Here is an 18981-nt window from a genome sequence, read left to right as displayed (position 1 = left end):
GAGAAGGAGAAGCAGAGAATAGGAGGGCTGGGGAAGGAAGAGGAGGAGAAGGGGTGCGCGGAACGAAATGTGGAGAGGGGGGAGGGAGAGGCATGGCCCAAGTGGAAAAATACAAGAGAAGTTGGGCAAGGTGCGGGGAAAGAGCCTGGAAATGCACAGCCCTCGTTTATTGCTACCCTCTCGTCTTCAGAAGAATACCCAGTTCCCACCCGGTGACGGGGGAACATGAAGGGAGCCGAGGAGACGTCATTCTGACCAAAGTGCCAGACCACTTTGGAAAGTCCCCTGCACGCAAGGGTCTCCACACAATTTTTCCACCCTGTTTTGACCAAGAGAGAGAGAGGGCATGCTCAGTTTGGAAGTGAGCAGGGTCTTGAAGGATTCGGAACACACACTTGCACCCATGCACCCCAATTATTCAGGGCCTGATGTTAAGTATGTTTTTCTACAAGCCATTTGCAGCAATACCACAATATGTTTTGATGCCTGGGACTGAAAATCCAGTGGTTAAAAATAATGGAGTAGGAGTTATTTGGGTGCCCATTAATGAGACCCCCAGAACTGTCAGCTAAGGCTGGCCCTGAATCTCTTGGCAAACCGTTGGGAAAGGAGTTCTGTAGCACTAAATCAAAAGCCTGCATTTCCTTCCTGCGTGTACACTGGCTGGTGTGGCCCACCATCTCACTCCCGCAGGGATAACACTTAGTATTTGAAAGCCCACTATAACCCAAGAGGGTTGTGGCCAAGGAATGAAACTTATTCATGTCTGCTTCGTTCTGGTTTGGGTTCATCTGTGACTTAAGGTCTTTCACTTTGGTTCATGCCAACAAAATTCCTCACACTGGGACTCTGCTGGCCTAAATGGCAAGCTTTTTGTAAAACTAACTCCCTCTCAAGTGTATGCTAGTATATAAAAGTGGGGACCTGCAGTAATAGGTTGCAGTGTATTTCCAACTCCTCTAACAGGAATACTCCTTTTCAGGGCTCTAACTGGTGTGGAACAGGAGCCTTGTAGTCCTGTTTGTGATTTGCAGAGAAGGTGAAGATTAAAGTGTTGGTGCGGGGGGGGGGGGGGGGAGAAGGGAAAATTACATTGAAGTATATTCAGAATTAAAAGGAGGCGATTTGAAGATGGGGAATAGGATTGGGTAGGAGAGCTATATTTGTGATGCAACAACTTGCAGATGTGATGAGAAAATAAAATAATACTACTTGATACATGTTATTTTGATGCAGTAGGTTTTTTTGTTTTTTGTTTAAATGTAGAGAAATATTACTGTGTAAGTACAGTCCACCAAGGAATGTCTGCAGAAGTCCAGTTGACAAGAAAGCAAATGGCAACTTGGGCAGGAGAAAATTCTTGTGCTTTGCAGCCAAAGTCTGCAGGGAAGAAAGAGAAAGCAAGAAAGGGGTCATATAAGGACACTCAATATAGGTTTTTGCTTCCTCTTTTATAAAAAAGTGGAAAGTTAAGGGCAATTTTTCTAGAGTTAGTTTCCTGGTTTGCTTGCATGGTGTTTACATGTCCTTCTGTTCATCCCACAGTTTTCGATGCATTTTCCAATCACTTTTGAAACCACAGAAGACTGTGTTTTTTTAAAAAATTAAAAAGTGGATTCTCTCTGTAGCACTAAGTACCACATCCCATCAGCACAAAGATTTCTGCTTGTGCAGTGGAATGCCTCCCCTCCCTCCTCCCTGCACACCCTTAAATCTGTACTGGGTTTCTCCCCAACCTTTCAGAGCAGATGGGGGGGGGGGAGAGTAAGTGGGGAAAGGAGAAGGGAAGTTTCATTGTGCAAGCAGAGATCCTTGCACTGTCGGAACTCAGTAGTATATTGCCCAGTGGATTTGTTGCAGTTGGATGACAGAGTGCTTCAGTCCACTTTAATTTCATAAACCTAGTGCTCTGGTATGTGCTTAACTCTCTACTGCAGAATATTGGTGGTCTGGTGACCTCCTCGGGTAGCTTCCCATGTACAGTAATAGCTTCTGAGTCTCCAGCTCTTGTGCTGATGAGCCTCTTGTCCAGGAAGAGAGAGAACCATGAAGAGACATGTCTGAGATAAGGAGGCTATTCCTGCAGAACAGAGGCAATGATGTGATTTATAGCTTTTCAGTTTGCATTGTATGTGGCTGGTGCAGATGTGGAAATTCATCCTACATCTGCAAAACAACAACAACAACAACAACAACATCCAAAGCATGCAAAATCTAGAGCAGCTCCAAAAGGGAATCTTTAGGCCCAAACATAACTGCTGCCTTTTTCTTCTTCAGGAAACCTTGCATGTTCTATCTGACTGGCCAGAGAAACAGGTTTGGTGGGTCCTGTGAGGTGATGTAGTGACTTAATTAGACCAAATTGCATCTAATCAATCTGTGAACTCCTCCCTGCTCCCTGTGAGCTGTTGTTATACAGTAGAGAGGATGCAGGGCTTAGGAGACATCACACCAAATCCTTGGTTAGCCAAAACCTTGGTTACCCTGAATGGTAAGCCACCAGGTTTCAGCTCCTCCTACCTCACAGGGGTGCTGTGAGGATAAATATTATAGAACACCTTTTGCAAATAGGTCTGATAACCTGCCGCCCCTGGTCTCTGAGCTGCCTCCCCACCCCAAAGAAAGGTGCCTTCTCACACTGCCCCACAGGGGTCTGGGAAGAGGATTCCCCAGTCTTACTGGCCCAACAGAGACTGGCCAAAGGTGAACATGAGGCCAACACCTTACCTTGGGAGGCAGCAGCAGGTGCTGTTGGGCCTGCAAGGTGGAATGACTCTCAGTTTCCAGGCAGGCTTTGAACACAGCAAGCACAAGAAAGGCTAACACAGCCCCTGCCTGGCCTCAAACTTGTCTGTCCATTCCCAACAGCAAGGGCTGGCGGACTGGCTGGCTCAGCTCCCTTGCCCGCTTGCTTGCTTACTCCAAGGCTGCCTCAGCTCCTGGCAACCAGCACCCTCTGGTCAGCCCCAGAGGCAACATTCGCCTGCGGAACTTGTAGCCAGGGCTGCTGCAGCAAACAGCTGTGCAAGCCTTTGGGAGGCAGAGACGCAAGATCACATCAGAGGAGGGAGGGAAGGAAAGAGGGACAGAGGCCAGTGTTGCCTGTGGTACCCCGACCATCATTCAAGGCACCCCAAGGTGCCACGGCACACTGGGTGAAAACCACTTTCATAATAAATGGGCAGCCTAATTCTATGCACGCTAAAGGTAAAGGGATCCCTGACCATTAGGTCCAGTTGTGACCGACTCTGGGGTTGCGGCGCTCATCTCGCTTTATTGGCTGAGGGAGCCGGCGTACAGCATGGCCAGCATGACTAAGCCGCTTCTGGCGAACCAGAGCAGGGCACGGAAACGCTGTTTACCTTCCTACTGGAGCGGTACCTATTTATCTACTTGCACTGCGTGCTTCCGAACTGCTAGGTTGGCAGGAGCTGAGACTGAACAATGGGAGCTCACTGCGTTGCAGGGATTCGAGCCACCGACCTTCTGATTGGCAAGTCCTAGGCTCTGTGGTTTAACCCACAGCGCCACCCACATCACTGCGTGCTTACTCAGACACAAATCCAACTGAATTCAATGGGACTTACTCCCAAGTAAGTATTATAGGAGAATACAGCCTTTACTCAGCTGTAGCAGCAGTAGTAACTGCTACATCACTTAAGGCTGAATTTCCATTTCTATTCCGATGTAGTAACAGTGTTCTCTTAACTTTACCTGGTGTCACAGTGACCTACTTGAATGCTAAAAATCTTTTTTGAGTGCTATTGAAGAAGACTGGAACAAATATAGGACAAAGCATTTAGGAGGTCGCTTTGCAGTTTTGCTGGTAGGAACAAACTAAGATTAAACACCACATTTTCAAAGACCGTTCATTTTAAGAAATAACCTGACCTGGAAACTTGAGATTTTGCCTTCAGGCCTCTTTGCTCCAGAGCTGCAGTTCTTTCTCTGTATTTGCCTCTGCTATCAACAATCTATACATATATTTATTTATTGTTTTATTGTATGTCAGGAAATTAGAACCATTTCCAGTCCCTTTATTAATAACATGAGATCATTGACATTGGCTTCAACCATGTTGGCATCTGTCTGTCTCAGGAGACAACGGAGTGCACGTCCAGGGGTGAAGTCAAAGAGCTGCGTCATCAGCACTGAAGTGACCTCCCTGGGATGCAAGCCCGGGCAGTGTGTATGGAGGTCCTGGGCTGTCCAGATGACAAGACTCCCCTTTCGGCCTCACTGATGTGGTCCAGAGGAAAGCAGAGCAATGCGTTTGACACCAGCTTGGCCACAGGAGTTGCTGGAAGAAGGTGTACAAGGCCCCACCCAGCTGCCTTAGGGACTCCACTCCACTCTTACAGTGACAATATTAGCAGCTTCTCGGCTCACAAATCTTAGATTCCAAGATGGGTATGAGTCTCAAAATGCAATCCAGGAGACTTTTTAGTCAGTGTGCCTAGTGAGACGCACTAGCAGGTACCCCCAAGCAGGCCAGTATTATACATCTAAAGCACATTACTTTCCCCAAGGACCAAACTGTCGGGGCCTAAATTGTTAAGGGTGCTGCCATTTGTAGCTCTGTAATCTACAGTTTCCAGGATTCTTTGGCGGAACCCATGTGCTTTCAATGTATGGGTTGTATACCGTCTTGTACCCTGTGCGTGCGCATCTCTACAGTCTGCTCCAATATGTGCATTTTCCAGTCCCTTTCTTCCTGCCTATTTGGGGATGATTACCCTTGAAAAGCCAGGGCTGACACACTGATAGTGCGCAACCTCTGGACAACACCACCACCATCCCCACTTAAAATACTCCAACAACCTTGGAAGACATGCAAATAAGTGATGACATCCACACCACAAAAATAAAAAAAGTAACTCTGCTCTTGACCACACCTGTCCTTGTCAAAAGAATGCAAAGTAGTTTGCTGTTGATGCAGAAGTAGGCTAGAACACAGAAAGGGAGTGGTTTGAAGTTCAATGAAACATAATAATAAAACAGCAGCTAGCAGAAGGGCAGCATTTTTGGAACGCAGTAAGTGGCCTTATACAAGAGCAGAGTATTTATCCATCTAGCCCAGTATTGTCTACTTCTGATGGGCAGCTGCTCTTGGGCGGTCTCAGGTTACAGGACTTTCCCATAACCTGCTACCTGATCCTTTGAACTGGAGACGCCAGGATAAGACCCAGGACCTTCCAAGCATGTGCTCTACAACAGAGCTAGGCTCCTCCTTATTTAAAAATATACATACTACAGGAAATGGTGCAGGGAAAGGGAAAGGAGAGTTCCACAGCATCACATTACTCATTGTAAAGTTTTAATAGCTGCCTAAGAGCAAGAGGCCAAGGCGCTTACCTAAGTTCAGTCAGGAGCTCATTCCCTGACTACATGGACTGCTCCAACAGGGCACACTGTTTAACATGCATTTGTGGTGTTCACTATGTGGTTCTGCTGCCTCTGTGACACAGGGGCTGGTGGTGGTACATGGCCTGCTTCTCTAAGAAGATGACAGTGGCTTGTGCCGTCTGCTCAACATGGTGCTGTTGTTGCAGCTACCCATAGATATGGACATTGTTGGGACTGGCAGGGGGTGAGCCAGAGGATACAATGTGGAGACAGTGCCTCTCTGGCACTGCCCCATAAGTCCATACTGCTATGGAGATCTTTGGCTGTGATGCTACTTGCCTCAGTTCTCCCCTGTGGACTATCATGCTGATTGCGTACTCTGGCCTCAGGCCCATCCAGTACACATGCCACCAGCTGACCCCCCCAGGCAACACAGAAATCTCTCCTACTGCTTTCTGTCACCTTGGCCTTATGCCCCTACTGTGCCCCACTGCCTAGGTCTGCTCCAGGACCCACTGCTGAGCATGCCCCACATGGCCTGAGTTCTGTCCCACCCTGTGTCCCCCACCCCTTGGCCTCCCACCAGTATTGTGGTTGCAATATCCAGAGAGCATTATTATGGTTGACAAGTAAAGCAGTTTCCTGGATAAAGCCCAGCCTTCCCCATGTTCCAGCCTTCTGGCTGGTGCAGGTGTAACAGGTAGGTTCACATACAATTCCTCATATTTATGGGCACAAACTGCTGGATAATATTGTCTGATGCTGCTGTGAGCTTTGTCCTTCTAAAGGCAACATGTTTATCCAAGTCATACAGAAGACACTCTCTCTTGGCACATCCTCATCGTGGACATGAATCAGCAGTCCAGACATCTATTTCTCTCTCATTTCATCATATACGTATTGGGAAATAAAGGAGATAATGATCTGAGCTTTCCACTGTGTACATTACATTAAGTTTTTGGCTACAGGGGTATTTGCATATTGCCCTTTAAGTGTGGTAGATTAGACAATTACCAATGAGTCTACTTGGAAACCAGGATATCTGGATTTAGTGCAGTTAAACATTTCCTGTGTAATTGTAGCAGGTTGATGCCCCAAATTGCTCAGGAGAAAGGGGATAGCCACCATTACCCAGCTTGATCTGGGCATAGAGGTGATCCAGTTCCAATATTGTGGCTTCCTTCCCGTTAAAAGTGGCCATGTGAACAGAATGTGACGTCACTGACATGCAGAGTTTGCTGGAGCTCTTAATCCACAGATTGTAATGATCTGTCCCATTTTTAGCAGGATTACTTCAGCAGACCTCTGGTGCCAATGTTCGAATCATTAGAAATTACCTCAGCAGGCCCTCACTGGGAAAATGTCCAGTGGGACTTAATGGATGACTCAAGAGGGTAAACGGCGCTCTGAGGAACCAGTATGCAATTGCCTCAGAAAAGCAGTTGTCAGCCTGTGTGCCAATAAATAAATGGTATGTGTCTCCTCAAGGTTAACTAGAGCCAGTCCTACTATTAGGCAAAATGAGGCAGCCATCTTAGACAGCAGATGCTAGGGGCTGGCAGCAGTAATTCCTCATGGGTAAATGTGGCGCCCCCTCCCCAAAAAGAAGGGAGGGTGGAACAAAGCATGCACAAACCCATAGAATACGCAGTACAGATATTGACCTCTGGCTCCACCTCAGTGATTTGGGTTTGGGGGACCATATAGGTAGAGAAAACAGGCAGCACGCTAGTGTGGATTATATATGCTCTACATATTGATCTAGAATAAAATATTATTTTAAGCCCAATTTTGTGCAACTTGACCTGGAAGGGAGGACACACCATTTCCTACTTGACTTTAGGAAGCAAAATATATTGGACCCACGCTGAGATAAAAGTGTTTTAGGTCTCTCAGCATGTATCATTTCAAGGTTCTCATTTGAAAATGCCCCATACATAGTCCATGTGTAAATTTATAATCTCTGAGAGAAGGTGAGAGAAAAACCTGCAACATGTCTGGACTTGACTTCTGATGGTGAGAAGGTGGGGCTTTAGAATTCTGCATCTCTTTTGACCCCTTTCCAGGATAAACAGAAGCAAACTGAATTATGATAAAGCAAGAAAAATGCAGGTGTACCTTGGGTTACAAACACCTTGGGTTACAGACATTTCAGGTTACAAACTCCGCTAACCTGGAAGTAGTACCTCGGATTAAGAACTTTGCCCCAGGATGAGAACGGAAATCATGCGGCGGCGGCACAGCAGCAGTGGGAGGCCCCATTTAGCGAAAGCGCACCTCAGGTTAAGAACAGTTTCAGGTTAAGAACAGACCTCCGGAACGAATTACCGTAAATTCGTAACCAGAGGTACCACTGTATAGAGAATGCCCAGCTATGTGTCATTCCCTGATGCAAACTGAATTATGATAAAGCAAGAAAAATGCAGATGTATTTAATTTGTATAATATATAAAGAGTGCCCATCTGTGTGTCATTCCCTGATGCAAAATGGGCACAGATTTTGTTCTAAAGTACAGAGACTATTGAGGCTTACGTGAATCCTTATCAAGTCATATTCAAAGAGGCAAAGAGGGGAAGGCATGGTAGAAGAAATTCTGCCCAAGATGGCTGCCTGAAGGTGGATTTTATGACCATACACAATAAGTTGGACTGTTGGTCCAGCAAGCTCAGTGTCATCCACACAGAATGGCAGCAGATCAGCAGTGTTTCAGAGTTTTTCCTATGCTTAATGGAAAATGTCAGTGGTTGAACCTTGGACTTTTTGCATACAAAAGATATATTCTGCCACTGAGCTACACCCCTTGAAGCCAATGCCTTTTCTGATCAACTTAAGTTAATATGTGATGACGGAAACCAACATTACTGAGACAGGGAATTTTGCCCTGGCAGACAGGAGTGGATTTATTTTATTTTATGTCTGGCTGGTGTTACTTGATTTCCAGCTGCTGCATAGTAGTAAAGGTCTGCACTATGTCTGGTATTTCAGGGAATACACCTGGGGAGGTCACAACTTGTACTTCTGGAATGACAAGATCAACTCTCTCTTGTCTGTCTGTCAAAATTGGCCAGTACAGAAGGTGGTTTTTTTGGTCAAACTGAAAATAACTGTTCTGTCCAAACTGAAAATCTATGTAATGCAAAGTTGTGTAGTGGAAAATTTTGAGCTGCCTGCTGGAGTTCGTCATTTCAGCCTTCATAGCCACAATCCCAAGGAAAGTATAAAATGCAGGTCCAGCTGGGTCCATCAACCCTACGCAAAAAGAGCAGCAGTGCATAACATAATGCCAAATCTATGGCATGACTTCAATCCTGATGCGTAGTTTCATATGAACGTAAGACAAGCCAGCTAGATGAGGCCAATGGTCCATCTAGGCCACCATCCTGTTCTCACAGTGGCTGATCAGATGCCCATAGGAAGCCCACAAGCAGGACATAAGTGCAACAGCACTCTGCCCCCCAGAGATACCCAGCAGTGGAGGTAGAACATAGCTATCATGACTAATAGCCATTTCCTGGGAATACACTCAATTGCATTCAGTGGCGCCTTGTTTTGGCTGCATACATCTGTCTTGTAAACCACAGCTTTAACAAGAGATCTTCAGGCAGGTGAAATGCAACCCTTGGCTTTTCATTAGATATACAAATAAGTGCCACCATTTAAACTGTGAGCATTAAGGAGGACCTACCCCCCACCACTTCATTAGTTTTCTTAGGATGCTTGATTGTCACTTTTTTCAGACAGAATGCAATTTCATGCCAGCAGATTCAGCTCACACAGTTAAAGTGGGCTTGATGCTTTTTGTGCAACAAACTTGCTTCCAACCCTCCCCCCCCCCCCCATATTTTTATTTTTTGCAATATGGAAAGTGATGGGAAAATGCACTGGAAATGGTGGGTAACAATTGCTTGTGATGTAAATTCCCCACAAATGAATCAGAACAATTGTTCAATAAACAGTTGGACTTCGCATAACCTCCCCACAAACTTTGCGCAAACAAATCAGGATGAACGCTCAATAAACAGGTTATCTGGAAGTGACCTTATTCTCAGACTTTCTCCATGCAATTAAAGCAAAACCTGAATGCCTCATTCACTTGTCAGAGCAAGGAGAGTCTATAGATTAACCTGGCACTCCAGCCAATGACATCACCACTCCTTGCTCTGAAAACATCTGAGAGCCGCACTCCTCTGCATTCCCTCCTACTATAACCACTAATGCAGTGAAACTGCGTACAGTACTGTATATGCTTGTGCATCTTGAACATGAATTTGTTCAAGGAATCCGTACTTCTGTACAAGTTATAGAAGAGCCACATTCCGAGAGCTGGAGCCAGCCATAAGATTTTCCTTTTCTGCCTTGAAACCTCTCCAGCATATATTGAGGTAGCCTTTGGAATTCTGAACAGCCCCACGATTCAGTCAAGAAAGAAATGCATTTACAGAAGGGCACTCTTGACTGTATGGAATATTTGACAATATCTGAGTGCAATCAAATAATAGCAGGTCAATTGGGCTGGCATGCTGACCCTAGACGGCTTCCAATCCATTCATTGTATACGATTGATCTGGGCATGACTTATGGCCCACCACAGTGGAGCTGTCAAGTCTAATAAGCGAGCAAAGCCATCTGACTGCACTGCTGAAGACAAATGGCTTGCACCTATAAATCTCTAGTAGGCAGGCTGTCATTCAAGTTTTTACTGGAGATAATAATGGAACTAAGGCTTGAACCCATAATGCACCAGGGTTATTTTCCATGCCTTTAGTAGGAATCAATACATTGTGACAGAAGTATTTTGCAATTGAAGTCTTGCAGGGTGCTCTGCCACAAATCCTTCCTGGACAGCTTTTGGAGCTGTGCTTAATGCTAGTTTAGCCAGAGAATTCACACAAGCTAAAATAATGCCAAAAGCATTGTGATTTTTCCTGGACAACACAGAATTTCAGCACTCAGGAAATTTTCATACACAAAGTTTGGATTCTATTCCCCTAATTGGTCTTAATGTTGACAAAAATGTATCACCTATTGGACCAGCTCCAGCATTGCACAGGCCCCATGTAAAGTGCTCTCTGGTGGGCCCCGTATTACATTGGCAACAACAGTAGTACTCCAGACTGGGGCAGAGGGCTATGAGTTGCTGTTTGAATTTCCCACAATGCCCAGGAACCTCAGTAATGCTATTGCAGGGAACTTAAAATAGAGTCTAGCCAACTCAGCAGTGTGAAATGGGGAGCCCTGAGGCAGGCAGGCGTCAGCTCTGGTGGGGCCTGCTACTTTAGGATGGCAGGTTACCACATCAGGCCTGCATCTATTTTTCTTCTTCATTAACAGAATTCACATGTGGAGCAAACAAAGCTTCTTAGTGTCTCAAGTGAAACATACGTGAATGAAAACAACCACCACATTAGAGTCAGTATGTTATGGTTGCCTCCCTACTTTCTAGTTTCTTCACCCACCCTTTAGTCTCTACTGTTCATTGGGTAAGTTGTCAGGTTTATTAAACAGATCACTCCACTTTCAGAGAAAGAAGATAAATTCCAGGGCTCCTTAATAGTTCAGGGAATTTCCATGCAAGCACATTCCACAGCTGGGAGGAGAGAGAGCTGGGCTAGAGAGAGAGAGAGCTATCACTGCAACAAAGGAAGGGTACCTTATGACCACTTTGTGAGTAACTGTACTATCATACTGCTCTTTGCATGCTGCTTTTCAAAACCAAAAAAAGCCAAAGCAGCTCACAGCCAAGAGGTTACATATGAAAAATATCAGAAAACACCATCAAAATCCTGTTATTAAAATTGCATGTTAAAGAAATTAAAAATCTGAAACTATCACATACTGGGGTTGTGGTTAGAGTGCTGGACTAGGATGAGGGAGATCTGGCTTCAAATCCCCCATTCAGCCACATACCTTGAGCCAGGCACTCTCTCTCATCTTAAGCTCCCCTACAGGGTTGTTGGGAGGTTAACATGTGGACAATGTACACCACCCTGAGATCCCTGGAGGAAAGGTAGGATATATAAATGTAAAAAATAACACAATCAAATCTTAAAAGTGACCCCATTCCCCACTTTCTCCATCACATCAGATCTGTCACACAAATCGGCCTCCAAATCTCCAGCTGTTCTCTGGCCTCAGCTTATAGCAGCAGAGGGGGTGTGTGTGTGTGTGTGAGAGAGAGAGAGAGAGAGAGAGAGAGAGAGAGAGAGAGACAGACAGACAGACAGACAGACAGACAGACAGACAATCCCCCCTCAGCCCTGTTCAGTTCAGATGCTTACCCCTGCTTTTCTCACTAACAGGCTTGGAGTAAAACAGCTGTTCCCAGAGTCACTGCTCAGATGAGAGGGCCAACTCCTCCCCAGTTTCTTGCAATGGTCTCCACTAACACAGACTAGCAGCCACTGGCAAGCCAATCTGCTTAGGCACAAACAGGAGGTGCCAAACACTCAAAAAGTGGTTGGTTGCAACAGAGTTCCTCAGTCAACCCTGCTCCCCACTGCCTAAAATGAGCCAAGAAACTCATACGTCTACTGGTTGAATCAGTTTGGTCTAACTCACTCTAAATAATAACAAAGCATACAGACTCCAGTTGCCGAATTGTACCTTAATATGAATGCTTTTGCGATATTGCTCATGTGGATACCAAACACTATTTCCGTGAAATGTATTTGATATATTTACACCTGTTTTTCTTTTACCTATACAGTGGTACCTCAGGTTACATACGCTTCAGGTTACATACGCTTCAGGTTACAGACTCTGCTAACCCAGAAATATTACCTCTGGTTAAGAACTTTGCTTCAGGATGTGCTCCGGTGGCACATCAGCAACAGGACACCCCATTAGCTAAAGTAGTGCTTCAGGTTAAGAACAGCTTCAGGTTAAGAATGGACCTCCGGAATGAATTAAGTACTTAACCCGAGATACCACTGTATATTATTGATTGGTTTACGGTTCTTGTGAGCTGCTTTGAGCATCGGTTGGAAAAGTGGCTTATAAATTAACTTGATGATGCTCGGCGACTTCTTAACTCATGTTACTTAAGTTGCCCTTCAGACAAAAACATGTTTGAATTATATTCTATACAGATGGCTTCCATGCAAGAGCAAAGTAATGTCTGAACAAATCCAAAATCCTCCTGTGGATTCGTTCTCTGCATTTATATACATTCTAAAAAAGGGTGGGGGAGAGAAAAAAAAAATAGATATGGTCCAAGAGGATTCAAAGACTTTTTAGCTAGGGTGCCCAGAATAAACACTGACAAATTGAAATGGCGGTGTGGCCAGAAAACTCTTATTGTGGATACTAAAAGTTGTGTATGCACAGGTGGGAGTTTCCAGCTGTTTTCCCCACACCCAGCCAAGCAGACAAACCACATTTTCGACTTGCATGTTTAAAACAGTTTGCAGTGTTCCAAATCTAAACCAAGATAACCAGCTGCTTCAAGGATTATTTTTTTCCTGCTGCTGCATCTCTTTTGTGCACAACTGATGTGTTTACAAGTTGACTACAGTAGACTTTTAACATTCTGATAAAACGGTTGTTGTTTTTTTAAAAAAAACAGCAGCAACAACAACCCACAAAATTCTAATCACCGGCTTATGTGCAGTGGGCATGGATCAGTTTCATCCAGAATGGTAGTTCATAGTACACACATTGTAGGCTATTCTTAACACATGCACATTGTGGCCACGTTGTTACAAAGAAAGGTAAAAAGTTTGGGATCATAATTTACCATGGTGAAAACACAGACTATTCACCGTACATGCTAGGACTGTTGCAAACCCCAGAGATTTCAGTCTTGCACTGCCAACTTGTTTGGCACTTTCTCTAGATGTGAGGCTACAAAATATCACGCTTTTCCCACACAAAAGAGGTTGCAGAAGAATTCTGTATTTTTTGAGGTAGGCCAGAATACATTTTGGGAATGGTGATGCTTTCCCGTCTTTTCTGGTTCCACAGATGTCCTATATGTTCTTTCTGTAAACTGCTTTGAGGTGGGTTTTTTAAAAAAAACAATCATGCAGTAAATTTTATAAAAAATTTTTTAAAAAAACATTGAATGCCTAATAGTTTTGGCAGATTCCCAGTCAGATTGGGAAATAGTCATTGTATACACACACTCATATAAACATAGCATAGGGAGGCTGATGGGATTTTCTTTTCCTGTGTAGCCCAAGTCAGTGAACTGGAATAAACAATCATTGACAGCCTAGAGTCTCTCTCTTGAACACATGCATTGTGATGGAAGATTTTTAGAAAACCCTTTTTTGGAAAGAAGTTTTTCTCTATGTGCATATTTTAGGCTTGCAATCCGTTGTGCTCAATTGTGCTTACTTTTGAGTAGATATATATATATATATAGTTGCACTGTTAAACACACATTTTAAAGAAATAAAAATTCAGCTGTTGTGTACATTTTTGTTGTTGTTGTTTTTTTGAAGATCATTTTGGAATGATCTTTGGGAAGATCATTCAAGTTGAACCTACAGAAAAGTAAATAAACACTATTCTTCCTGGATATACTCACAACCTATACTTTGTCTGTTCCAGATGCCAGGATGAAAAGACCCAGCTGCCAACGGTAAGATTCACATTACTCCAGGTGCCTCCAGACCACTGAGGTTTCATTGGTGCTTTAATACTGTATTTATGGTCCTATTTAGCAGTATTTTTTATGATTTTGCTGTTGTCATCATGTGAACCACCCTGATAATTTCTAAACTGAACTGTGGTACAGTATGTATATTTATAAATCATATTAAAATGTATTTTTAATAGGTTGGGGGCAATCCAGATGATACCCATGGGTTCTTTCCAAGACTATGATCCTGTGACTGTTCGAATCTACAAGAAGAAACCTGGTGAACCAGTCCAACTAGATCCTTTGTTAAGCTAACCAGTTAAGTCCTGCCATTTGCATGTCCAAAGAGGTTGCCCTGTTGCCATAGAGACAAATGGATAGGTCTTTTCCCACTTCACCTGGCTGGTCATCAGAACAATAAGCCAAGGGACTGTACTGCTGCTTCACTGTGACCCATCTCTCCTCCCTAGGAGAGTTCATTCATTTATTCATGATTTGGCTGTTGGGGCAAAGAAGGAATAGGAAACTTCCTTTCCATAAACTTCCTTAAGTACACTTATTATAGAACTGAAGCCAGTGTACTTCAGGAAAACGAAAACGACCTTTATCTTATTGTGCAGGTAAGCTGACTGCGTAGTGCCCTTAAATGCTCAAAATGTCCTATAGGGCTCTCTGAATGGATTTGTATACTTCAGTGTCTCTAGCTGTTTTTGGACTACAGTTCCCATGATCCCTTACTACTGGTCCTGCTAGCTAGGGATGGTGGGAGTTGTAGTTCAAAAACTGATAGGCAACCCAAGTTTGGGAAACACTGGTATACATGAAAGCACTATTATCTGACTTGGCAGCAAAGATATTTATAGTCAGCGAATCTTTTCAGAATGCTTGGTCTCCCTCTGTCCACTTTAATATGAACTATAATATGGACTGATAAATGTATGTCATTTTACCGTACATTAAAGCAGGGAAGGGAGAGGGCAGCTGTGGCTCTTTAGAGGTTGTTGGGACTCCAGCTTCCACCAGTCTCAGCCAGTAGTCAGGGATGACCAGATTTGTAGCTCAGCATCTTCATGGCCACAGGTTCCCCACCTCAGATATAGATATATACGCGCCTTTTTGCATTGACAAAAACACACCTGTTTAATTTCTGTGTGTCAAGCTACTGTTAAAGGCACAGGCCTTAAACAGTTGGCAACCTTATACAAGTTATGCGGAATCACTGCACTGCCTGTTTGCATAAGAGCTCAAATAATGCCTTTAGGGCCTGATGCAGTGGCCATAAAAATCAATGGCAGGAACATCTCAGAATGTCTTTTTCTGAAAATAGCCTTACCTTAACATGAAGTTTGGCCTACAGTTAAGGAGAGTTGAGGGTGGAGAAACAAGTAGGTGGAGCCTTTCTGGACAATGGATATAAATCTTTCCCCATCATTTCCTGTTGAATTTCTGCCAATATATTTGTGCTCTCATCAACATTGCTTAGTGTTTCATCACACTGTTTGTTACGTACATTTAAGGTTTAATGGTCACAATCCCTCCTCTTTGAATTTCATTTCCTATGGACCTCACTGCTTCTCTATTTCCCTCTCCCCTCACACCCACCCACCCACCTGTCAACTTAGAATAACACCATGCATTTGATGAAGTGGACTCTAGTCTACAAAAGCTTATGCCGTAACACATTTGTCACTCTTTAAGGTGACATTGGATTTTTTGCTGGTTTTTGCTTTTTACACAGTTAAAGACTCTTTTCTTCTTTATTTTTTTAATGGAAGCATTAACCATGATCCATTTTCAATTGTCCATTAAGCAGTGCCTCCTGACTGTGAAACAATTAACCTTTATTCGAGGCGGACACAGCTGTGTGTGGAATCTGCTTCTCCGTTCCATTGGACACCTGTTTCCATTACATTTATTACCATCCCTGCAGAGTTGCAACAACTAGATTGCTGTGGACAGAACTTCTCTGATTCCCATAAAGGCAACATTAACAGAGGCAAGCTGGCCAGGAAGACAAGCAGCTTATTCTGCTAAAGATTGTACATACATTCCTGTTAGCTGAGGAGCAGACAGCTGTTTTATGGTTTTAAAGGGCTGGTATTACTCCACCTGATCTGTTTTGCTTCACCCTCACACACCCCAACATCCACACCTGTATGAGTTTATTTTGTATTTCCAATATTTTCTAGAATCTTCTCTCCAGCTCATATAAAGGACTTGCCCTTGGCCAGAGTTGGGAACTGAAAGGGGAAAGGGGAATCACTGTGTGTTGTCTAATCCATGGGTAGGCAAATTAAGGCCCGGGGGCTGGATCTGGCCCAACTGCCTTATAAATCTGGCCCGCTGACAGTCCAGGAATCAGCATGTTTTTACATGAGTAGAATGTGTGCTTTTATTTAAAATGCATCTCTGGGTTATTTGTGGGGCATAGGAATTCATTCATCCCCCCCCCAAATAGTCTGGCCCCCCACAAGCTCTGAGGGACAGTGGACTGGCCCCCTGCTGAAAAAGTTTGCTGCCCCCTGGTCTAATCCAAGTAGAAGAGACAATGAGAAACACTTGACGTCTGGACAGAGGTGCCAACTTGCGCCAAAGATTGAGAGTCCGGTTGACATCACACATGCGTCATGTGATGTCACATGGCATTTTGGGAGGAGCCAGGGGACGAAGCCAAAAGCAGTGGCCATTGGCTCCTTTTCTCTCATGATCAGCAGCCTTCCATGGCAGAAGGAGCAGCAGCTGGCCACTGAAGCAGTGCTTGGCCTCCTCCACCCCCTGAAAGTAGGGGACACTGGGGAGGCAGCCCAATGAGCCTGCCTGGAGCAAGTCTATGGGAGGGACATTTATTCTTCCAGATCTGGACTAAAGAAGTGTCACTGATGGGATGTGCCCACAGCGTGGAAGAGACCTGTGTGTTCCTTCCCTGTTCCACTGACATCCCATCCTTTACTCTGTCCTGCTTTGGGCATTTTGCCACTATGACAGCGTAGAATTTTGCATTCTGATGGTATATTTGCTTATTCAGTTCAAAAAAATTCTTCCATAAAATTTATACACCTGAAAGCGGTTTGCAAAAGATAAAATCAGTAAGGTCAATTAAAAGATACAACCCTACTTTAAAACATACAATCATTAAATTACCAAAACATTGGTAGCAGCGCACCCAGCAAATCCTATTGTCCCTTAGCCAGCACATCACCAGTACACTGCGATCCTGTGCACTTAACCTGAGAGTAAGCTTGTTCATCAAACATTAGTAGAACAACTGCTGGGTTGCAGTGTTGTTTTATGCTTAAGGCACTCTGGTAGCTTCAGCAGAAGAGAGGCCAATAAACAATTTAAAGAAATAAAACAGAAAGACATTTAATAAGCAAAGGCTCCCTGCAAAAGAAGGAATGGCCATTTTAAATATTTTCTTTTTCATTCATTAGTACAGTGACACACCAGATCTATACACACAGAGAGAGATTTTACCTTTAACCCCCCCTGGTTAAAACTGGTCCTCAGCCAAAGTTTTAGTGGGCTGATCTAACAATTAAAACTTGCAGTTTTACTTCCAGGGATTTTAGCAAACACCAGTAGTGTAGCTGTGGCAAAATCAGGAATGCACTGTTAAGGCAGAAGTGACAGCTTGGGAAAGGTGTTAGGCAAAATGCTCTTCAGAGTCAAGCCTTCCCTTGTGGCTTAATTTAAAGCATTAGCAGTGAAACCTGAAAAAGTGAAAGCAGCAAATATTAAATTGTAAATACCAGGCAGACTGTGGTGTAAGCAGATGTAATTGCCAGACTCGCAAGGACAGCAAACATCATCCCGCTATCAGAACAAACTCAGCTGTTAATGGTGCTGCCAGGTCAAAATACACCACAGTATCTGAAGTGGAGGGCCTGTGTATAGACTTAGCATGAACATATTGTACTTGAGCTGGAACAAAGATACCGTTTTCTAGATCTCTGAGTAATAAACAGAAGGTGATGTACACATGCAGCTTCTATGGGTAAAGTAGAACACAAGTTCTATGTAAAGAATCAGAGTTAATGCAAAGCTATAAAGTCCACAGAAGACGTTATTAAAAATAACACAGATTGTCATCATCTGAAATTTTATTAAAAAAAATTTTTACATACAGCATTACTTTTCCCTTTCCCTTTTTGTTTTTAGTCTGAGAATTCACCAGTTAGTTATAGGAAGAAGAGAGAGTACAGAAAGAAAAATAAAATGAAACCTGACTTGCTGCTAACACCCATAGCCCCAACTTCACTCTAAAAATACTGAAAGGTGGAGGAAACCAGGAAGGCTCATCTCACAGAAATGGCTGTGAATAGTACATGTACAGTTTGTTCCATCACTTTATTTCCAAGAGGACTAGACGTACTTTAAAAAAAGGGGGGGGGAGCTCAGAGTCTGGGGGTCCAGCTGAATGAAGGCTTGCAGTACATCCCTACAGTCTGTGTACCCACTTCTCAGTGGTCCTACTTCATAGACCCAGGTTCGAATCATGTGCATGGCCAGGGGGGCAGCTGCCCCCCTAAATCAATAAAAAAACCAATACAAATATAAGGTTCTGCCCCACCCCCAACAAAAGCCTACCCCACCAACAAAAATCCTAGCTACGTCCATGGTTCAAATCCCTACTCCTTTATTATCAAATCCCTATTCCTTTATTTCAATATTTATAGGCCACCTTTCAGGGCAAAGCAAGGAAGCTGACATCATAATAGAATAATAAAATACAACCTCACATTTCAATAAAAATAAGCAGTTAAAGAAGTGCTGGCATTACAAATTCTGAAACAGTTTCAAAAATGCTGCACAACAAATCCTTCAAGCAAAAAATGCAACCTGAAATGATGAGACTTCTAAAACTCATTTAAAAGCCTGGACGGATAGGGCCTGCCTCAACCTGTATTTTCCTTGAACTGCTTACCCATTTGTAGCATGGAAGAAAAGTTAAGGCAAGAGTGACATGTTCTGGTTGGCTGGGCAGCCTGATTTGGAGCCGTTTCATTAAAGGCTTTGCACAAGTAAATAGCGACATGGTAGGTTGCATTGC

General features: G+C 43.8%; 1 long non-coding RNA gene across 1 annotated transcript; it reads right to left on the bottom strand.

Annotated features, from left to right (window-relative positions):
- Positions 1-1222: 1222 nt before the first annotated feature.
- On the bottom strand, positions 1223-18450 carry LOC309349111. The gene is made up of 3 exons (XR_014159722.1): positions 17159-18450; positions 11255-11343; positions 1223-1380 (listed from the first exon to the last, which is right to left on the bottom strand). It is a non-coding gene; the product is annotated as an uncharacterized lncRNA (long non-coding RNA).
- Between the last annotated feature and the right edge of the window lie 531 nt (positions 18451-18981).

The sequence above is a fragment of the Podarcis erhardii genome, assembly GCF_964252035.2.
Source record: "Podarcis erhardii genome assembly, chromosome: 8".
Classification (NCBI taxonomy): Eukaryota; Metazoa; Chordata; class Lepidosauria; order Squamata; family Lacertidae; genus Podarcis; species Podarcis erhardii.
The sequence above is the reverse complement of the archived record's forward strand: the minus strand, read 5'-3'. Positions and strand labels throughout refer to the sequence as shown.